The 22,577-nt window shown below is 44.0% G+C and overlaps 2 protein-coding genes and 1 non-coding gene across 5 annotated transcripts in view; 1 reads left to right on the forward strand and 2 right to left on the reverse strand.

The window, feature by feature from the left end:
- Positions 1-22,577, reverse strand: part of LOC126416230 (reticulon-1-like) — a 427,388-nt gene that overhangs the window by 359,887 nt on the left and 44,924 nt on the right. The window lies entirely within an intron of this gene.
- The window catches only part of LOC126416231 (serine palmitoyltransferase 2), a 475,563-nt gene that overhangs the window by 313,474 nt on the left and 139,512 nt on the right, over positions 1-22,577 (forward strand). The window lies entirely within an intron of this gene.
- Positions 14,681-14,755, reverse strand: Trnas-cga (transfer RNA serine (anticodon CGA)). Its single transcript has one exon. It is a non-coding gene; the product is annotated as a tRNA-Ser (tRNA).

A 22,577-nucleotide genomic window follows, 5' to 3' on the forward strand; every position in this document is an offset into this window, starting at 1 on the left:
GTCGGAGAAGTGTTTGGAGGCAACCCGGTCAGGCTGAACGACTTAGAGACACTGTCCAGCGAGTGACGGGAAGGTGGAGGTTCCCAGATGTTTTAGTGTGGCACCATGTGGGGCCGACGTACGCCGCCGGTGGTCATGGAAGGAGCTGTAACGTCTGTACGATACGCGAATGTCATCGTCCGACCGATAGTGCAACCATACCGGCAGCATATTGGTGTGGCATTCGTCTTCATTGACGACAATTCGCGCCCCCATCGTGCACATCTTGTGAATTACTTCCTTCGGGGTAACGACATCGCTCAACTAGAGTGGCCAGCATGTTCTCCAGACAAACTCTATCGAACATGCCTGGGATAGATTGAAAAGGGCTGTTTTATGGACGACGTGACCCACCAACCACTGAGGGATCTACGCCGAATCGCCGTTGAGGATTAGGACAATCTGGCCTAACAGTGCCTTGATGAACTTGTGGATGGTATGCCACGACCAATACAGGCATGCATCAATGCTAGAGGACGTGCTACTGGGTAGCAGAGGTACCGGTGTGTACGACAATCTGGATCACCATCTCTGAAGGTCTATATGGTGGTACAACATGCAATGTGTGGTTTTCATGAGCAATAAAAAGGGCGGAAATGATGTTTATCTCTATACCAATTTTCTTGACAGGTTCCGGAAGTACCGGAAAAGAGATGATGCAAAACCTTTTTTAATGTGTGTAAATTCCGTCCCAAGGATGGTGGTGGTGGTGGTTGTGGTGGTGGTGGTGGTGGGGGGGGGGGGGGGGCTAAAAGGGTAGCGACCGGAGGAGTGTTCGTCCATCTTTGATCACCAACATCGCTAAATCCACATTAAAACCCTGACCATGTGAAGACCGCGCAAAGGCCACGAAGAAGAAATCGGACGTTAGATTAAATGAATCCAACAGGCGAGGAAGGAGCCAGTCGCAGTCTCTTCTTATGAAGTATTCCACACTATCAGTAGATCTGATGCACTTTCACGAAGAATCGGTTATAAAAAGGTCGTCTTTGTTGGAGAGCCAGAGGAGTATTTTGTTGAGCGAAGCAGACTCTTAGGTTCACCTTTCTTCTTTAGGAGATTTTGGGTTACAAATTCAAGTCTTCACACACAATTTAGTTCCCGGAGAGACAGCTAAGTAATACGCATTGCCGAGAAAAAATAAAGACTATAAATTTTTACCGGTCCTGAGGTGGCTGATGCACTGCATTTTGTTCCTTCAGCCATAGTGTAAGGAGTGTATGGTTCAGTTACCAGCTAACGAAAAACGGAGGATGTAGTGTGCACACTGCTGCCGGCTGTTAAAAACAAATTACTACGGCCTACTTAGTATCATGGTACCAAAAGCCGCTCCATTTACGCAAGGAGCTGAAACGGAGGATGCAAGCTGTCATAACGGACTTAGCGCTCAAAGTGGATAATTGTCGATACCAAATAAGACGAAAAAGCCTGGTATCTCATGGTGTGATAGGATTGATTTTATTCCTTTTTAGTCATCTTGTGCAAGTTACGTAACTCTGCTGGATGGTGGGAGCACGTTATCTCCAAATTCCGTCGTCAGGCACTAAAGGCAAAGCATCCCCGGTCCCTCGCCATTTTTACCATTTGGGTGTAGATGCTGCAGTTCATTCTACTAATAACGCGCCGTGTATAATAAAGATCAGCATTACTGTACACTGTGCTTGAAGCTGACAACACAAAAACAGCGAATACGCTTGCAGTCCACAGGGAAAAGACGTGAGGCAAGGGCGCTGGCATACCGTATTAGTGACGCGACAGGATACAGGAGAAGACCCGCACGGGTAGCGATAACACTGCCTGCGTCAGCGAAGCGCCTGTATCCAGCTGACACTGCTATATGCTCCGGTAACTGCGGAAAAAATCTCACACCTGGAGTGGCTCTACTCCACGAGAGGTAGTCAAAGTTTAAATTGTAGCCTGAAAAAAGTTATTTAATTACTTTTTCTCTTTGTTCTTATGTACTTATCCGTAGCCAGGTATTTTGGGAAGCCGTCGAGCCGCTACTTCCCATCTGTACTTTATCAATAGACCGCACTATTATGTTTGGCTTCCTCTCGCGATGTGCTGCTATACTATGGAGAGGATTTCACTGTGTACGAGGACTACAGGTATGCACCTCCAAACAAAAAATTACGTGGATTTATGTTTTCGACGTGATAATTAAAACTTTATGGCAATCTCGTACAGTCCGCCACCGGCTTCTCTATTTCTCATACTATAAATCCCGTTTGTGCTGCATAGTTTTCAATTTCCGGGAAGATAGAAGGCACCGTGTGTCCAAGTGTGCTACGGTAAGGCGCTTACTGCACCGACGTGGTTAACTAAAGCAACCACAAAACTGTTCCGCGTCTTGTGGCGCAAGATTAACAAACACAAACGTTCGCTCGCTGACGTCTCAATCTTCGAAGATTTCCTTGTACCCTTAGCGGGATTTCCCATTACATTAGTAGCCTGATTATTCTAGGAGCTTTCGAAATGTTTTACGTCACCGAGACACTTTAAGGAAGTTTTTCAGCAGCGTAAGATACTTCGCATTTAGCGACTCAGATTACCCTCCTTTTGCCTAATCTTTCCTTTAACGGTAGATCCAAGTCGCAGTCGGGTTCTCTGTCGTCCTTGAGACAGTTCCTTCGGAAGTGTGCGTTGCATTCGGCTTAGTGGAGATTAAATCCCCCCATGAACCATGCACCTTGCCGTTGGTGGGGAGGCTTGCGTGCCTCAGTGATACAGATAGCCGTACCGTAGGTACAACCACAACGGAGGGGTATTTGTTGAGAGGCCAGACAAACGTGTGGTTCCTGAAGAGAATGGCTCTGAGCACTATGGGACTCAACTGCTGAGGTCATTAGTCCCCTAGAACTTAGAACTAGTTAAACCTAACTAACCTAAGGACATCACAGACATCCATGCCCGAGGCAGGATTCGAACCTGCGACCGTAGCGGTCTTGCGGTTCCAGACTGCAGCGCCTTTAACCGCACGGCCACTTCGGCCGGCAGTTCCTGAAGAGAGGCAGCAGCCTTTTCAGTAGTTGCAAGGGCAACAGTCTGGATGATTGACTGATCTGGCCTTGTCACAATATCCAAAACGGCCTTGCTGTGCTGGTACTGCGAACGGCTGAAAGCAAGGGGAAACTACAGCCGTAATTTTTCCCGAGGGCATGCAGCTTTACTGTATGATTAAATGATTATGGCGTCCTCCTGGGTAAAATATTCCGGTGGTAAAATAGTCCCCCATTCGGATCTCCGGGCGGGGACTACTCAAGCGGATGTCGTTATCAGGAGAAAGAAAACTGGCATTCTACGGATCGGAGCGTGGAATGTCAGATCCCTTAATCGGGCAGGTAGGTTAGAAAATTTGAAAAGGGAAATGGATAGGTTGAAGTTAGATAGAGTGGGAATTAGTGAAGTTCAGTGGCAGGAGGAACAAGACTTCTGGTCAGGTGACTACAGGGTTATAAACACAAAGTCAAATAGGGATAATGCAGGAGTAGGCTTAATAATGAATAGGAAAATAGGAAACGCGGGTAAGCTACTACAAACAGCATAGTGAACGTATTATTGTGGCCAAGATAGACACAAAGCCCACACCTACTACAGTAGTACAAGTTTATATGCCAACTAGCTCTGCAGATGACGAAGAAATTGAAGAAATGTGTGATGAAATAAAAGAAATTATTCAGATAGTGAAGGGAGGCGAAAATTTAATAGTCATGGGTGACTGGAATTCAACAGTAGGGAAAGGGAGTGAAGGAAATGCAGTAGGTGAATATGGATTGGCGGTAAGAAATGAAAGAGGAAGCCGCCTGGTAGAATTTTGCACAGAGCACAACTTAATCATAGCTAACACTTGGTTTAAGAATCATGATAGAAGGTTGTATACGTAGAAGAACCCTGGAGATACTAAAAGGTATCAGATTATATAATGGTAAGACAGATTTAGGAACCAGGTTTTAAATTGTAAGACATTTCCAGGGGCAGATGTGGACTGACCACAATCTAGTGGTTATGACCTGTAGATTAAAACTGAAGAAACTGCAAAAAGGTGGGAATTTAAGGAGATGGGACCCGGATAAACTAAAAGAACCAGAGGTTGTACAGAGTTTCAGGGAGAGCATAAGGGAACAATTGACAGGAATGGGGGAAACAAATACAGTAGAAGAAGAATGGGTAGCTTTGAGGGATGAAGTAGTGAAGGCAGCAGAGGATCAAGTAGGTAAAAAGACGAGGGCTAGTAGCAGTAAATGAAGCAGGCAAAAAGGAATACAAACGTCTCAAAAATGAGATCGACAGGAAGTGCAAAATGGCTAAGCAGGGATGGCTAGAGGACAAATGTAAGGATGTAGAGGCTTACCTCACTAGGGGTAAGGTAGATACTGCCTACAGGAAAATTAAAGAGACCTTTGGAGATAAGAGAACCACTTGTATGAATATCAAGAGCTCAGATGGAAACCCAGTTCAAAGTAAAGAAGGGAAAGCAGAAAGGTGGAAGGAGTATATAGAGGGTCTATACAAGGGCGATGTACTTGAGGACAATATTATGGAAATGGAAGAGGATGAAGATGAAATGGGAGATATGATACTGCGTGAAGAGTTTGACTGAGCACTGAAAGACCTGAGTCGAAACAAGGCCCCCGGAGTAGGCAACATTCCATTGGAACTACTGAAGGCCTTGGGAGAACCAGTCCTGACAAAACTATACCATCTGGTGAGCAAGATGTATGACGCAGGCAAAATACCCTCAGACTTCAAGAAGAATATAATAATTCCAATCCCAAAGAAAGCAGGTGTTGACAGATGTGAAAATTACCGAACAATCAGTTTAATAAGCCACAGCTGCAAAATACTAACACGAATTCTTTACAGACGAATGGAAAAACTAGTAGAAGCCGACCTCGGGGAAGATCAGTTTGGATTCCGTAGAAATACTGGAACACGTGAGGCAATACTGACCTTACGACTTATCTTAGAAGAAAAATTAAGGAAAGGCAAACTTACGTTTCTAGCATTTGTAGACTTAGAGAAGGCTTTTGACAATGTTGATTGGAATACTCTCTTTCAGATTCTGGAGGTGGAAGGGGTAAAGTACAGAGAGCGAAAGGCTATTTACAATTTGAATAGAAACCAAATGGCAGTTATGAGAGTTGAGGAGCATGAAAGGGAATCAGTGGTTGGGAAGGGAGTGAGACAGGGTTGTAGCCTCTCCCCGATGTTATTCAATCTGTATATTGAGCAAGCAGTAAAGGAAACAAAAGAAAAATTCGGAGTAGGTATTAAAATCCACGGAGAAGAAATAAAAACTTTGAGGTTCGCCGATGACATTGTAATTCTGTCAGAGACAGCGAAGGACTTGGAAAAGCAGTTGAACGGAATGGATGGTGTCTTGAAGGGAGGATATAAGATGAACATCAACAAAAGCAAAACGAAGATAATGGAATGTAGTCGAATTAAGTCGGGTGATGTTGAGGGTATTAGATTAGGAAATGAGACACTTAAAGTAGTAAAGGAGTTTTGCTATTTGGGGAGCAAAATAACTGATGATGGTCGAAGTAGAGAGGATATAAAATGTAGACTGGCAATGGCAAGGAAATCGTTTCTGAAGAAGAGAAATTTGTTAACATCGAGTATAGATTTTAATGTCAGGAAGTCATTTCTGAAAGTATTTGTATGGAGTGTAGCCATGTATGGAAGTGAAACATGGACGGTAAATAGTTTGGACAAGAAGAGAATAGAAGCTTTTGAAATGTGGTGCTACAGAAGGATGCTGAAGATTAGATGTGTAGATCACATAACTAATGAGGAGGTACTGAACAGGATTGGGGAGAAGAGGAGTTTGTGGCACAACTTGACCAGAAGAAGGGATCGGTTGGTAGGACATGTTCTGAGGCATCAAGGGATCACCAATTTAGTATTGGAGGGCAGCGTGGAGGGTAAAAATCGTAGGGGGAGACCAAGAGATGAATACACTAAGCAGATTCAGAAGGATGTAGGTTGCAGTAGGTACTGGGAGATGAAGCTTGCACAGGATAGAGTAGCATGGAGAGCTGCATCAAACCAGTCTCAGGACTGAAGACCACAACAACAACGAGATTAAATTTCGTCTGTGGTGCAGTGCTAAGTCAATGTGGAAATGAGTTGCTCTTCTTTCGCTAACTACGATGTAATTCCTCCGTTACGCACTATTTTGTCACTTCCAGACCGCAACAGTAAACTGCCGGCAGTGTTACAACGTCAGTTCAGGCCTGCGCTGTATCTTCGGCTTAGAAGACTGATAGACACACCTGTTTCATTACATCTCCTAAGCAGATTAGGCATCGCTGCTAGGGCCATTGTACGGTGTCCTGACTGTGGCGTGAAGTAAACGGCCTTGGAACGGCCGAGAAATGAGCTGAGTCCTCGGTACGCCTTTCATTAAAGACAAAATTTATCCGCTAGATAGTAAAGAGTTGGTCTAATGACGCATCAATGTACTGATCACAAATCGGTTAACGAAAGAGCCACATTTGAGAACAGTAAAGCACTGCCGAAAAATTGTAGATGATGTACACTAATCAAGCTACCACTCTGAGTCTGAACAACCACCACCACCACCACCACCTAATACTACGTTACTATTTTAGTCTGGGACCTGGTGGTCCACGAATTAGCGCCGTTAACTGTGGAGTTTACGTCTTTCAGCCGGCTGCGAAGGATCGCTACGGACAAGATTTGCGAGATAATACCTACAGTTTTAAATTTGGTACAGTATCTCATTTGATGACGTTTTGTATATCTTAGATGGCTGCGCCGCTATTTGACGAACCGTCTGACCTGTGTCAGAAAAAATGCCGTACAAATGACTTTGGAACCGGCTTAAGCACTAAACTAATAACAGTAATGCATAAGAAATCTATGTCACAAGTAAGAAAATAGTTGCGTGCCTGATGACCAAGTCAGAGGGCCATTGAAAGTCGTCTGTTATCTTACAAAGCTTTGCGGTCGTTAGGTCTCCACATCGTTACCGGTCAGAACATTATGACCATCACCTAGTAGCCACGTTTTTAAAGGAAAACGTGAAATCACTGTGGCGTGTTGGGAAAGTGGAAGATGGAGCAGCGGCTAAGCTTTATTCATGATTCGTGGGCATCCCTAACTAATCTTTATACTCCTCAAAGCAAGAAAAGAATATTCTGACTTTTTGCGTGGATAGCAGTCCTACTCGAAATGGCATTTTCTTGTATGCATCTATACTCTGGAAGCCACCTTGCTGACAATGGCAGATGGTGCTTCTAATACTGTTACACCTCCCCCATAAATACTTCTAAACATCCACGCCGACCACTTTTTTTTCTAGATACATCTGCTAATGGTACTTGCGAAGAACGACTGTGTACGACCTCCCTAAGACCTCCAGTTTCTCTGCTTTTCTCGTCGTCAACATTCTGCAAGACGTAAGGTAACGGGTGCTAATAGCGTCCCCCTAGGAATTTCCGGTTTCCACAGTTGGCAAGAAATGTTTAACGTGCGTTCATACGTGACCTCAGTCCACAGTTTAGTTGAATCTACTAGGAATGAGCAATGAGGTGAGCTAGTGCAGCAGTCAACAGTCTGCTATTCATAGTGCGAGCACTAGTTCATATTCAAATATTAGGCTTTATTTCAGTCGTGTGTTTTAATTTATGGCGTTTAATCGCTATTATCAACGGTCTGGCCTCTGTTGCTTTAGCGGCCATTGTAATAAATCTGGGGATGTTCGTAATGTCGTCGTCCCCCCCCCCCCCCCCCTGCAGTTCCTATTTTTGTCCCGAGGACGAAATTTGGAACTTGTTAAAATTCATTTTATTTGCTATTTACAAGTATTATTTCATTTTTTCCAACTGAAAACGGCAAGCAGGGAAAAATGGATTGGTTGCACAAAATGCTTGGTTTGTTATCACGCAACAAGCTCTTCTACCCAGACGCACAAATTCCTGTATGACACGTTTAGAAGGCTGGAAATAACCTGAAAACAGTGTTCATTCATGGCCTTCCAGTGATTTATAACATAACGTTTTGGCAACGTTATAATGGAAAAAAACATTTAAATTAACTGTATTGTTGAGAATGTTTAGACCAAGCTCCGAACACTGTTTTCCATTTTGTTTCTGCATCGTTTTAGTATAAGAATGTACTTGTATGTTTCCTACATATGGATGATAAATACCGGAAACACACACACACACACACACACACACACACACACACACACACACACAGATTTACAGCCTTTTTCACAACCTTTCAGACAAAATTTGGGCCCCACTGCCTTGTATGGAAGCGATATATTGAGAAACTCGTCTTGGAAAGTGCACTCTCAAAATGTCGAGGGTAAACCTCTTCGTGATGGGCAACACCGCTACAGTAGCTTCTACCACTGCATTCTGTTGACCATTTCTGTAACACACTTACGCCGATTAAACAGTTCTGTTACGAAATGGACCACTTTTTCTTGGACCTCCAGTCTTTTTATTAATCCAACGAAATAAGGGCCAGAGACTATGAACATTACTCTAGTATCAATCTACGGGGCTTAATAGCAATTCCGTAAGATTCTTACCTGCCATCAGCGTTTCCAACAATTTGTTTGATGTAGTCTTAGTACTTTCGGTAGAGTGCGCACAAAGCAAGTGGCCAGTACATGTGCAGTCGGCAGGGCACACATGAGGAGACCGGTAGAGGTGGGGGGGTTACGGACATGTGCTGTAGGAGAAACGCTGAGCGCTGGAGGGGAAATGCCGTTCTACACTGAAGCGTACACTTAAATTTTTTTGTAAATATGAAGTGGAGCACCTCACCGCCCACACTGGCATGGTGACCATTCAAAAATATGTGAATTCTGCTTTGGTCACTATCTAAAAATGAATTTCTCTGAAAATAGAACAAAAGCAGTGATTTATTTTTTCCTGGATTGTTAAACATTTGTAACTTACAGATAAGCGTCAAGAGTGGCAAATTTTAAGTAAAACCACACATTTCTCTCGTTGCCATGTTAGAATTTGCTTCTTTTGTCAAACACAAGAGAGTTTGCGTAGTGTCGCCTCACTGACAGCTTGTGACTGTTGAGACGCAACTGCGAGAGAATTCTGAAAAGTGATTTATTAAGCTTACAAAGTAAGGAACAGAAGAAAAGTAAGGTCGATAGCTTACGAAAAGGCACATCCTCTGTACAAAAATGAACTTTTAATGTCTTCACTTGTGTTGTTCCAAAGCCCATAGCATTTCTAATTCCACTAGCTATCGATGGTCCGTAACACGTTAGGTATGAAGTTTTGCAAAACAACCATATGGAAAAATATTCTCCTCTTCGTGTGCTATCATTTTCCAGAATTCCATTTCGATATCTCACACCGTTTATGGGAAGAGGAATGTTGTGGATATTTCACTCTGGCTTCATCACTGGAGTAGGGCGATCGTAAATGAGTGTGCTACTTTCAGATCAGTTTTCCTCAAGTTTGGTGACAAACAAAATCATAGCGATCCGTACCTTTTATTACAAACTTTTTCGAATTTCGCGACATGTCTTATACGCAAATACCTCCGTAACTATGACCATTAACGAAATGATGGCACATCATCGTGAACCTGACATATGAAGCTGTAAGTAAAGCAAAAATGAATTTTTTTACCCAATAGTTTCTGTAAAATCGTTTTTCGGTTCTGTCATCGCTGACAGGCTGAAATGTCGCAATGTCGGCCTCTTCTTCCGAACAAACGTCGTAACTCGCCGACCGCTTTGGACGGCCGTCTTATCCAGCGCGCGGACTCTAGCTCCGGATGCTCACTCCTGTGTGTTTCACGGCAGTTCCTGTTTGCACTGGTGTACTGCCTAATAGAATAGTCTAACCGTAGTCGATCTCTTCGACTATTTATGCGAAATACGTTACTTTTATTTACGCCCGTGGTCAACTTCCAGTCGCTGCATCGCTCTTCGATCATCTGCAGGTCTTCCCGCATTTTGCTACAGTTTCCTGACGTCGCAACCCGCAGACCCACAAAGGCATCGTCTGTGTGTAGTCCCACACGGCCGCCAACGCTACGCACTGTATCTGTAATACAGCTTATAGACAGTAACGACATTACAAAACTTTCCTAGGGTACTCCCGAAATTACCTTCGGTTCGTAGGTTTCATTCTGGTAAGAATGGCGTGTCGAGTTCTGTCGGCAATGAAAGTCTGAAGCCAATCACAATCTCATCAGATACAAGGCAACCTCGCAGTTTGTCCTTACATCGAATGCCTTCCGGAAGGCAAGGAACACGGTGTCGAGTTGATCGATCGCCTTGTCTACGGCACTCTGGATATTGCCGGCAGTAACACTGCGATGACTTTCGTCGAAATCGCTGTTTGTAAAAATCTATGTTGGGTTTTGCAGAGAAGATTTCGTATCTCCGGAAACTTCACACAAGGTGAACACTGAACATGTCCATAACTCTACAAGAAATTGACGCCACTGTAACTACACTCCTGGAAATGGAAAAAAGAACACATTGACACCGGTGTGTCAGACCCACCATACTTGCTCCGGACACTGCGAGAGGGCTGTACAAGCAATGATCACACGCACGGCACAGCGGACACACCAGGAACCGCAGTGTTGGCCGTCGAATGGCGCTAGCTGCGCAGCATTTGTGCACCGCCGCCGTCAGTGACTGCCAGTTTGCCGTGGCATACCGAGCTCCATCGCAGTCTTTAACACTGGTAGCATGCCGCGACAGCGTGGACGTGAACCGTATGTGCAGTTGACGGACTTTGAGCGAGGGCGTATAGTGGGCATGCGGGAGGCCGGGTGGACGTACCGCCGAATTGCTCAACACGTGGGGCGTGAGGTCTCCACAGTACATCGATGTTGTCGCCAGTGGTCGGCGGAAGGTGCACGTGCCCGTCGACCTGGGACCGGACCGCAGCGACGCACGGATGCACGCCAAGACCGTAGGATCCTACGCAGTGCCGTAGGGGACCGCACCGCCACTTCCCAGCAAATTAGGGACACTGTTGCTCCTGGGGTATCGGCGAGGACCATTCGCAACAGTCTCCATGAAGCTGGGCTACGGTCCCGCACACCGTTAGGCCGTCTTCCGCTCACGCCCCAACATCGTGCAGCCCGCCTCCAGTGGTGTCGCGACAGGCGTGAATGGAGGGACGAATGGAGACGTGTCGTCTTCAGCGATGAGAGTCGCTTCTGCCTTGGTGCCAATGATGGTCGTATGCGTGTTTGGCGCCGTGCAGGTGAGCGCCACAATCAGGACTGCATACGACCGAGGCACACAGGGCCAACACCCGGCATCATGGTGTGGGGAGCGATCTCCTACACTGGCCGTACACCACTGGTGATCGTCGAGGGGACACTGAATAGTGCACGGTACATCCAAACCGTCATCGAACCCATCGTTCTACCTTTCCTAGACCGGCAAGGGAACTTGCTGTTCCAACAGGACAATGCACGTCCGCATGTATCCCGTGCCACCCAACGTGCTCTAGAAGGTGTAAGTCAACTACCCTGGCCAGCAAGATCTCCGGATCTGTCCCCCATTGAGCATGTTTGGGACTGGATGAAGCGTCGTCTCACGCGGTCTGCACGTCCAGCACGAACGCTGGTCCAACTGAGGCGCCAGGTGGAAATGGCATGGCAAGCCGTTCCACAGGACTACATCCAGCATCTCTACGATCGTCTCCATGGGAGAATAGCAGCCTGCATTGCTGCGAAAGGTGGATATACACTGTACTAGTGCCGACATTGTGCATGCTCTGTTGCCTGTGTCTATGTGCCTGTGGTTCTGTCCTTGTGATCATGTGATGTATCTGACCCCAGGAATGTGTCAATAAAGTTTCCCCTTCCTGGGACAATGAATTCACGGTGTTCTTATTTCAATTTCCAGGAGTGTATGTACCTCTGTCCGGACAAACCTCCTTGAAAACGGGAATCCATCACAGATGAGACTGGTCAGGGACATTATTTACCTTGTTCTCATCTTTGATGGTGTATGCTGTTACAATCTCGTGTGTGTCAGATGTTAACTACAACGTAACATTACCTACACCAACCTATTGTCTCGTTGCGCACGAGACAAACAGCGATTCTCCTGAAGATGCCGTACTCAGACACGACCAACGGCACGTGCTTCATTCTACTAGTTTCCAATGCATCACAGTCTAATCATTTATCCTGTGCCGTATGCAATCTGAACATATTTCATTCGGGTGAAGTAGATGCCATGCGTAAATTTCACAAAATTTGCTGCATCTAACTAGACTTAATGGTTAGCGAACAACCTGAAAGATACAAATTATTACGCCAAAGATTTTCGGATTCAAACGCTGACAAAATAAACCAGTGATTATATGTGAATGGCAAAAAGAAATAAGATTTTTTAAAGCAACTGGACCCCCTGAATTTAGGTTTTGTTTTGTTTCGTTGAGGAGAGTATTCGCATACAACATATTGTATCCGCTGTTAACGTTACAGTTTCCACGTAAGAATTCTCTTGCGCCAAGTGCCGGTCAACGTTAAATTGTGTGGCAGTGATCCACTTAGAATGCCGGAGGGTACACTGCTGTCAGTCCGTTGAGAACTTAAGATTAACTTAATACGGCCGTAGATACTGACCTGGAGTCGGGCAAATGTGGCAGCACTGTTGCATGCGACGCCAAGCGGAAAGGCACGTTAGCACGCAGCGGTCCGCGTGGTATCGCGCTTCCGGACAGGAAGCTATATAAAAGGTGGTGGAAGAAATGCCCGCCCTATAGCGTCCCCGTTACGTATATACCTCGAAGGAAATACGCGTGTTGGCTTCGCAGATAAACCATCAGGGCGTAAATACGTATTTACCTAGCAATCTTGTTCGACAGACAGTATGAATTGGAGCTGCTCTTTTGCGTAGTTCTATTAATGCCCTTTAAATCATTTGACTTTTGTTGGAGGCGATTTACAATACTTTAAGAATTCAAGTATTGTCGGATCGTCTTCTACATAGGGCCTTCAAGAAGTATGTCGTACACATAGTCCCACGCTAAGGCCAACGCGTAACAAGAGTAGCACATTGACACAAGATGGTACATGTTTCCCACGTTTGCTGCAGGGACAGTTCTACTGCAGTACATATAACACGTATCTCACAGTGTCTAAGTAAAATGGCGCGGCAACTGGGAACGTAGTCAACAGCTGAGTATGGGGGACCTTACTTTTACTGTGGGTAGAACTTCTGCATTGCACAAAGAATAACTGTGAAATTCTTGCGGCGTATGGACCAATGCATCGTTTTGTCCAGCCGTACAGAAATGGTATCCACAATTTAGAGAGAGAGAGAGAGAGAGAGAGAGAGAGAGAGAGAGAGAGAGAGAGAGAGAGAGAGAGAATTGTTACGTGACTACTAGAAAACTGTGTCACGTATCTCTGTCACTCTGAAGTGTAATGCAGCATGCAAGTAAAGTTAGTTGACTTGGTCTGCCATTATAATGTATAACTTACTTGTTGAGGTCACCTCGTGTAAGACAGCTTTCTTCACCACGATTATTTTTATACGAGGGCAAAATAATATTTCTCAACCTAGTATTGAGTTGGTGTGGTCGTCAATGAAATGCATTTTCTGTAATTTTTGTTCAAGTCTTGCAATATCGTAAATCAATGTTATCTGCGGAATGTTTTCATTTACATAGCTTTTTTATATAATACGTTCAAATGGCTAAACCTAAATAGAGCGCAGTAACAAAAATAACTCACTTTGTGTGCTTTCGGCGGAAATTCATCCAAAGTTTACTGAACGCTGTAAGGAGCCTATTTGATCACCTTCAAAAGTTAAGGAAATTGGTGGCCGAACGCGTAAGTGGAGTATTTCTCTTTGAGATTATCAACACAAAGAACTTCCAGAACTACCACAGATAAAAACACCGATAAAGATTACAAAATGATATTGTACAATCTGTGATTAAAAATGTGTAACATAGCTAAAGCCACAGGAGTAGGAGAAGAACTTACACATTAACTGAACTAAGATAGTAAACCAGTCTTACTGACAGACGACGATGCAGTTACGTACAAGATGGGTGGAACATTTGTCGAACAATGAGCAACGCAAATGCGAAAACTAATTTTTGTAGCAATGTTTATACTGTTTTAGAAAGGGCCAGACAGGTTTTCTGCACAAATTCGTTAGTGTGAATGAGCAGTGGGTTCTACATTACACGCCAGAAATTGTGCAGTTATCAGAGCAGTGGTTTTGAAACAGTCCCAAGAAAAAGAAATTTCGATTTCCTATGGCGGGAAGTTTGCGAACTATTAATTCAGCGATGTGGAATATATTCTTACTGACTAAATTGCAATAGTTAAAGCTGTAATTAACAGTACGCCAAGTCAGTGGACGTCGAGCTTTGAAGTACGAATTGTTGGCATATCTACCAGATTTGCCACCCGCTATGTCCCGTGACTAAATAAATTTGTACCCGGAAATTGTTTTGTATCAGAAGTAGAGTATATGGTAACAGTACTGAGGATATTTTTTCAGCCATTGCTGAATCGTAGTTTATGGAATAAGAACCAAAGCAAACGTTTGACGAAGCATACTGACAAACAGGACTACGTCTAGCTTTGTATCTAGAAAAACTTCTTGAAACTTCCTGGCAGATTAAAACTATGTGCCGGACCGAGACTCGAACTCGGGACCTTTGCCTTTCGCGGGCAAGTGCTCTACCAACTGAGCTACCCGCACACACATATCAGCGCACACTCCGCTGCAGAGTGAAAATCTCATTATAGAAAAACTTCTTGTCTGCCAGGTCGCGATTTTTTCAATCTGGCTCAGGTAGCTATTTCCTCAAAGCATTCTACTCGTATATTATCTCCGAAAAGTGCTTTTAGCAGAAAGATGAGGCCTGTTGCGTTCTTTTGAGTGAATGCTCAGTTCATTTACTTCGTTAAACATTTCTGCTATGACAACTTTAATACATGCATTCTGTGCGAATCCCTTATTTTAACAACTGGTGTGTGGGGATACTATATACTAGGTCAGAGGCGTTCGTGAAGCACAAAATTTTACAAAAAATTATGCGGCGGGCATAGTCCCTGACTGTGTTTAAAATGGACTGTCGCGCACAAGAAATCTGTTCTTTTTCTAATAACGAAAAGCTGGTTGGAAACACTATTTGCATCCTCTATCGCATGGGAGAAACTAAGAAGTGCCGCCACGCATGACTAATAAGCGCACTCTACGGACCAATGCCACGAGTGTTTAAGCTGACCGCTAAAACTTCAAGCGGCGAAACCAATCTGTAGTGACCAAGTTCAAGTTGGCAGCCACCTTTAATCAGGGAGAAAGTATAATGATGGCTTGTCGTGAATATGAACTCTTTTCCACAAGAATACTGCGAGCACTGTGCCGCATAACCTGAAGGAATAACCACAGATAACAGCGAGCTATGTTATCTCGACATGCGCGATCGCTTTTCTGATATGACCTTGATCTTTTATTTCTTAAAATGAATTCTGTCATTGAAGCGACCGTTTTAAGATAATGAGAATACGGCGGAGATTTTAAAGATTGCATCGGAAAACCAGACGAAATAGTCGTCTCCAATCGATAGTGATCGTTTGAAGGTCACTTTCGCAGCCAGTTATAACAAGTGCCTCATCTGGAGATTAATTTGCCTTCGTAAGTGGCTGTCTTCGTCTTCTGTCGCGGCTACATCAGCCGTTCACCTTTCAGAAGCTTACAATGCTAACATACACGATGAGTCTGAAATAAATGTGAAACTTGTAACGGAAATATTTACAGTGCGTTACACAGGATAGCGGACGATCAACAAAACTAATCTAACATCAGATATGCACGAGTGCGCTTAAAAGAATTTTAAGAAAATAAATTAATCTAGTTTGCTGATCAAGATGTTGTCCACGCAAAAACGTCCTATGGAAGATCAGAAGGAAATACAGGGTGACCTAAGCTGTATTTTTCATTTCGTGTACCGATACAAACTTCTCGAAATGTGGATAAAAGCAGGGTAATGCGCACGAACAAGAGTCTGACGCGTACTGAAATTTTAACTCGTTGACTCCCATAAATCCTTGAGTCCCTCAATGATTTCTGCGGTTATTTCACGCAGAGTTGCTTGTCTTATCACAGACAACTCTACGCAAACGCCGCTGCTTTCTGTCATTAAGTGAAGGTCGTTTGCCACTGCGTTGTCCGTGGTGAGAGGTAACACCTGAAATTTGGTATTTGATATTCTCGGCACACTCTTGACACTGTGCATCGCGGAATATTGAATTCCCTAACGATTTCCGAAATGGAATGTCCCATGCATCGATCTCCAACTACCATTCCATGTTCAAAGTCTTAATTCTCATCGTGCGGCCATAATCAGGCCGCAAACCTTTTCACATAAATCACCTGAGTACAAATGACAGCTCCGCCAAAGCATTGCCCTTTTATATCTTGTGTGCGCAATACTACTGCCATCTGTTTAAGTGCACATCGCTATCCCGGTCACCTCAGTGTACACTGATGAGCCGAACCATTGTGACTACTTGCTTAATAGCTTGTTAGTCCGTCTTTGGAACGAAATACGTCACTTATTCTGCGTATCAGGGATCCGACAGTTTGTAGGTAGGTAAATGGAGTTACGTGGCATTAGATGCCTAAGCACAAGTCATGTAATTCGCGTAAATAACGGGACGCTGATATGCGTATGCGCCGATGGCGACCAATAGCGACCCACATGGGTTGCATAGGAATCAGGCGAATTTGGTCGACGAGATGTCAACCTAAGTTCACTACGATGCTCCTCAAAACACTGTAGCTTGGATCAGGATCCGAGAAGCGGACAATCACACTGCTGAAAGATGACGTCGCCCTGGGGAAAGCATCAAACATGAAGGGATGCAGGTGGATCGCAGCTGTCAGCGTGTCTTCGATTACTACCGGAGGTACCATGAAAGCGCAGAAGAATATCTGCCACCAGCCGGCGTATGTGGCGCGCTGCACGTTTCGAGCCGCCGTTCACTTCAATGACTGCGCCCGTGTCCACTGAGGTCGTAATTGATGTCATTGCTCCACATGTGAACACGCAGAGGTAGTACGCTGCGGAGCTCCATGATAAACATTGTACAATGAACTGTGTGATCCGACAAAATTTTGCGTGCACCAGCATTGCGCTCTTTCGGCAGAGATGCCACAGGTCACCATCTACCCTACTTTATAGAGCAGACAAGCCTCCGAACCCAGCGGTCTATGAAGAGTCGTGGATGACCAACCATTTAGCGCCTAGTGATATTTTCACTTTCCTACCACTTTCCATAGATGCTCACGACAGTAGGACATGAACATTCGACCAGCTACGCCGTTTTCTACATCCAACTGACTAGCAGTGCCTGGCAGAGGGTTCAATGAACCACCTTCAAGCTGTCTCTCTACCGTTCCACTCTCGAACGTCGCGCGGGAAAAACGAGCACTTGAATTTTCTGTACGAGCCCTGATTTATTTTATCGTGATGATTCTCCCTATGTAGGTGGGTGTCAACGGAATGTTTTCGCAATCGGAGGAGAAAACTGGTGATTGAAATTTCATGAGAAGATCCCGTCGCAACGAAAATCGCCTTTGTTTTAATGATTGCCACTCCAATTCACGTATAATGTCTGTGACACTATCTCCCCTATTTCGCGATGATACAAAACAAGCTGCCCTTCTTTGTACTTTTTCGATGTTATCCGTCAGTCCCACCTGATGCGGATCCCACACCGCACAGAAATACTCCAGAGTAGGGCGGACGAGCGTGGTGTAAGCAGTCTCTTTAGTAGACCTGTTGCACCTTCAAATAGAGAGATGTTAACAGCAGAATATAAGACAGCTGTATGGCGTAGTTGTTAGGTCGTTTACTGCTGCTACAATGGCATCTCCGAGGTAGCGATGAAGTGGGTATTTTACCGTACGACCATTTCACGATTGTACCGCAAATATCGGGAATCCGGTAAAACATCAAATCTCTGACACCGCTGCGGCCGGTAAAAAGATACTGCAAGAACGAGACCAACAACGACTGAAGAGAATCTTTCAACGTGACAGAAGTGAAACCCTTCCGCAAATTGCTGCAGATTTCAATGCTGGACCATAAACAAGAGTCAAGGTGCGAACCATTCGACGAAATATCGATATGGGCTTTCGGAGCCGAAGTCCAACTTGTGTAACCTTGATGACTCCACGTCCACAAAGCTTTACGCCTCGCCGGGGCTCGTCAACATCGACATTGGACCGTTGATGACTGGAAACACGTTGGCTGTTCGGACGAGTCGTTTCAAATTGTATCGAGTGGTTGGACGTGTACGGGTATGGAGACAACCTCATGGATCCATGGACCCTGTATGTCAGTAGGGGACCGCTCAAGCTGGTGGAGGCTCTATAATGGTGTGGGGGCGCGAGCAGTTGGAGCGATTTTGAACCCCTGACACATCTAGATGGGTTACGACTCTGATAGGTGACACGTACTTTAACATCCTGTCTGATCATCTGCATCCATTCACGTCCACTGCCCATTCCGACGGACTTGGGCAATTCCAGCAGGACAATGCGACAATCCATACGTCCAGAATTGCTACAGAGTGGCTCCAGGAACACACTGAGTTTAAACACTTCCGCTGACCACCAAACTCCATAGACATGAACATTATTGAGCATATCTGGTATACCTTGCAACGCGCTGTTCAGAAGATACCTCCAACCCCACATACTTCTACGAATTTATGGACAACCCTGCTGGATTCATGGTGTCACTTCCCTCCAGCATTACTTCAAACATTAGTGGAGTCCATGCCAAGTCGTGTTGCGGCACTTCTGCGTGCTCGCGGGGGCCCTACACGATATTAAGCAGTAGCACGTTTCTTTGGGTCTTCAGTGTGTATCCCCCGATAGTAATATTTGGTTTGAGTTTAGCAGTATTCGAAGACGAGTCGCACGAGTGTCTTCAAACCAGTATCCTTTGTAGACTTCCTGCATTTTCACAGTATCCTGCCAACGAAACCAAGTCTACTATCTGTTTTAGCTACGACTACGTGTGCTTCATCTCTAAGTTCTGTAAGCTGTGACATATATTCCGGCATTTATTCATTGAATTATTCTACAGTTGCGCGCGCGCGCTCGTGCGTGTGCGTGTTTTAAGCTTTACATACGAATCAGAAAGTTGGTGACACTGTACTGGGGGTTTAGTCTAAGGTGAACTTTCGACGAGTGCTGCAAGTAAAAACTACTAAAACTGTAATATGCAGACTCGTGGAGAGACGGGTGAACTTCTCATCCTTACTTCGACAAATCCAATAGGAAATTTCGTTGTACCAATGGCAAATTTACGGGCAACAGTTTCATACTGAATTTTCTGTTCAGCTGAATGTTTGGTGCGTCTAGTTTAAGTAACTACATTAAAAAATTATATTTTCGTATGGTTTCGTAATTAACAACACGTCCGTTGGAACTACGGCTTAGTGGTTCATTGGTAACAATGACAGACTCAGGCTGGATAAATGAAAATGTATTTTCGAAATGGTTGCATCATTATCAAAGTCAGTGTTCCTGGGAGATGTCTGTTACTTCTGAATGGACACACTTTCCATTTAAGTTTACAGGCAATGGAGTTTTGCGAGGAAAATGACTGTCACACGATTTGTTTACATAGCCATACTACTCCTTCACTTCAGCCATTATAAAGATCATTTTTCAAGCCGCTGAAGTCATTATGATAACGAGTGTAATACCTTCGTGACAAACAACCAGGGGAAGGAAAACTAACAAGTTCTCTTTTGGAAAGATATTCAAAGCAGCCTGGTTGGAAACAGCGAATTAGCAATAAGAACGTGTAGAGAAGAGTGAACAGAGAGGCGTCCTCTTTTAGCAGTGCTGGGAAGCAGCGTTTCTCAGGGACAGGCCAGGTTGTTTACCCGGCGCCCGTCCTCCGCGCAGCAGTTCTAACTGGTACCGCAAACCCCGGCGCCTCTGCGCAGGTACACCTGAACCGAAAAAGCCTGGGGCCGGAAGCTGTGCTCGCCGCCAAATCATTGTCAGTCAGCACTAATAAAAATTACTTTATTGTACCTTACGTTGCATAATTACTTATTTCTCCCCTACTCCTTCACTAGGAGTGCTAGTGATGTCCATATGGTTAGTTAGATTCGTACCCACTTTGGGTGAAAATAGTTCAGCCGTCGAGGGTTATACTTAACATGGAAGGATATCAAACAACCTCACCCATTAGGGTTAAAAGTTGTCAATGCACGAAAAACTAGGGACTCCACACCAATACCGTTTTCGAAGATTTTCCATGAACCAAAAGCTGATAGCTGCGGGCGGTGTGAAATCATTTAGTAAATTCTTATCGTCTTAGGTCAGAGAATTAGTATCTTAGGACCCAGATGTAAAGAAAATAGCACAACATAAAAATTCTAGGCGTCTGAAAGTAATTATAGTTTACCAAAACTAAGTTCCAAGGGCTCAACTATACGACAGGGTAAGCTCGGGGCAGTTGCTGAATACGAACATTTTCAGAACACTGATTTCCTAGAAATCCACTTCAAATAAGAAGGTGCTAATATCTCCAGATAATCGTCTGTACCTCATGTATCAGAAAACCGCCAAACAGGAGAGCCAGTCTAATGTCGGGCTCTGAATTTCTTCAAACAGATACCAGTTGTTAAAGGAACAAAACTCTTCATATTTCTAATATCTTCTTTAAATTTCGTGTAATTATTTAACATTTACTCTCGTTATGTATTCGCTCGTGGCGGATTTTAAATCCGAGATCTAAAATGAGGTTCTAGTTCTTGCCCTGTTCATGGAAAATAGTTTCAGTGTAACCAAAGGTGATCAAACTACTTTTACGTCGAACAAGAAAAGCAATTAGAGCAACGGATGCTAGGTGTTCAGCATTCGGGTTTGGATTGGATTCTGACTTTTTAAAAAATCTTATTTCTTCGCAGAGCAAAATAGAATCGAAGTTAAGTTATAGAAATAACATCAAATGGCAGAAATTTTGTTGGCTTATTGGTTTTCCTAAGTGCAATCCTGAAACAATATACAGGAAGGCTGAAGGTCTCTTCATATCGCTGCAAGGACCTTCATAAGCATGACGTCGAGCAATATTTTACATTATCGAGTAAAACCAAGAAACAAATTAATTCGTTTGATAAGCGACAATTCATTTACAGCTCTCATTAATGAGACTGTCAAATGAGTAATAAACCAAACAAAAAAATATTTGCAGCGGAAGTTTGCAAAGCTGAATATTCTCAGACACGTGGAGAGAGGGGTAAACTTATCATCCTTGCTTCGACAAATCCTGTAGGAAATTTCGTTTAGTAATGGCAAATTTACAGGCAAAAGGATTCATACTGAATTCTATAATTCAGCTGAATGTTTGGTGTGTCTGGTTTCAGTAACGGTATTAAAAAATTACATTTTCGTATGGTTTCGTAAGTAACAACAAGTCCTTTGGAACTAAGGCTTAATGGTTCATTGGTAACAATGGGACTCAGGCTGGATAAATGAAAATTCATTTTCGAAATGGTCGCATCATTTTCAGAGTTCTAGGGTTCCTGGGAAATTTCTGTTACTTCTGAATGGGCACACTTCCCATTAAAGTTTACAGGCACAGGAGTTTTGCGAGGAATATGACGGTCACACGATTTATTTACATAGCCATACAACTCATCCACTTCAGCCATTAGAAAGGTCATTTTTCAGCCGCTGAAGTCAGGAGCCTGGTTGAAAGCATCGAGTGGATTCAGATCAACTAGAGTTAACTATTAAATGCAAATGTTCTCTCTGAACATGATTTTCTTCCTGGCTACAAAAAAAAAGATAGTTGCTGAAAATGTTACTGTGCCAATAGTTCTGCTCCTACATCACCAGAAACCGGTACAGAAAACCAGACGGAATCCGTGTCACCTTCGGTATCTTTCAATGATCTCCTTTCACCTCCAAATAAACAGGGAGTTCTTTCAACATCTCCCGAAAGTGTTGGCGCAGAGAGGAGATAAAGTGAAGAACGAAAAGGGAACGTGGAGAAAAAAGAGGGAGGGAAGGCTGCTTCCAAAATAATCATCCTCAGAATCACAGGAAGAAGACACAATGTGTGCATTTTGTTGTGTAAAATACAGTGTTCCCATATCATCAAAGCTGGGAGGCTGGATTAATTGCCAAGGCAAGGGAAAGGAGTGGTGCCATGAAAGTGTAGGGGTTTATGGGAAAAAAGTAGTGTTTTGTAGTAGATATGTACTTGAAAGATATAATCCGAAGTACAGAAGTTGTCCTGAGACGCCCAGTATACCTCTTGAATAAATATGTAAAGTACATGACAAACAAGCAGAAATATTGAAACACGGTCCCGATGCACGTAAGTGATTGTCCCAATTCATCCTCACTGGCAAGATTAAATAGGGAGATTAGTACCTAATCGGCATCTTTAATAGATTCTCTATGTACAGTATTTTATTACAGAAGTAATACGCCCTGCAATTTGTTCCTTAAATATTATGATGAAGAATGAATCAGAAAT

This window comes from Schistocerca serialis, chromosome 8 (genome assembly GCF_023864345.2).
Source record: "Schistocerca serialis cubense isolate TAMUIC-IGC-003099 chromosome 8, iqSchSeri2.2, whole genome shotgun sequence".
NCBI lineage: Eukaryota > Metazoa > Arthropoda > Insecta > Orthoptera > Acrididae > Schistocerca > Schistocerca serialis.